Raw genomic sequence first — 1,222 nt, 5'->3', positions numbered from 1 at the left:
ATGTATTATGTTTGTCTTTTTGCAGCTGACAAAGGATACGGGCAATTTCCATGGCTTATGACACCCGTGCGTCACCCCCAGTCTGAAGCAGAGCATAATTACAGCAAGGCTCTGCAAAAAAGCCGGGGGGTTGTGGAGCAAACCATCGGGCTGCTAAAAGCACGGTTTCTGTGCTTGGCGCGGCCCGATGGTGAGCTCCTATACGCACCATGGAAAGCTGCCCGAGTCATCATGGCATGCTGGGTGCTGCATAACCTGTGCCTGCACCATGGGGATTCCTGGGACATTCCAGAGGAACTCGAGCCAGAGGTGCATCAACATCCTGCCTCTGGCTCCCAAAGCACAGCAGAGGGACGTTGAGTCAGAGATGAACTTATTGCTAATGTCTTTGCGCGTGAGGATTTACATATGTTTACAATGCATGCATTACATATTTCAGCACATCATGTTTGGGTTACAAACCAACCTAGGAGTGGAAGACATAGAAAGCACACTTTAATCGTTTGGGAATTTGGGAATCGTTGGGAAATAGCAGACATATTTGTGTAAGAGCTGGACCTTTATGTGACACTTTACAAAACACATTGCCAAACTAGGGCAGAGTGCAATTTAGTTTAGATTTGGGCAAGCATTGCTTATGCAGCCAGAAAAGAATGAAAAATACAGTCCAGCAGCATGTAGTTACCACTAAAGCATGATTAACACATCCTAATAATGTAATCTATTTCTTTACAGGGCGATAACATCCCTCTGCTGTGCTGCCAAGCCTCTGGAATGTCACATCACAGACTACTTTACAATCGTGGACGATATTGCTTCCGGTTAAAGAAGAAATCCACCTTTATGTTCCTCCACTCCCAAGCTGATGTGAGGAAGTGACTATATAGTGGGCCAAGGTCTAAAATGGCATTGAAACCTTCATAAACACCCAGGAAACTGTATACTGGCTCAGTGCACAAATTAAGGGCGACGTTGTTTGAATGGACACCCTTCCTAAAATATATAGAGAGTTCAGGAGCCTCATCATTCTTGGCACAGCCTAGTTTCTCTTTGTTTTTGCTGCAATTTTCCCTTCTAGCAAGATGAACAGGTCATGGATGACCTTGTGGGACAGGCATAAACTCCTTTTCACATTCTGGTCATTGGTTTGAGCAAAGCAATAAAATATGTTTGGCACTAAGTTAAATTGTCCTTGGCATTTTTCTATACAAAATGACTAATA

General features: G+C 44.0%; 1 protein-coding gene across 5 annotated transcripts in view; it reads left to right on the top strand.

Moving 5' to 3' along the window:
- LOC140342835 (zinc finger C4H2 domain-containing protein-like) overlaps positions 1-1,222 on the top strand; it is an 83,693-nt gene that overhangs the window by 49,853 nt on the left and 32,618 nt on the right. The window lies entirely within an intron of this gene.

The sequence above is a fragment of the Pyxicephalus adspersus genome, chromosome W, assembly GCF_032062135.1.
Source record: "Pyxicephalus adspersus chromosome W, UCB_Pads_2.0, whole genome shotgun sequence".
NCBI lineage: Eukaryota > Metazoa > Chordata > Amphibia > Anura > Pyxicephalidae > Pyxicephalus > Pyxicephalus adspersus.
The sequence above is the reverse complement of the archived record's forward strand: the minus strand, read 5'-3'. Positions and strand labels throughout refer to the sequence as shown.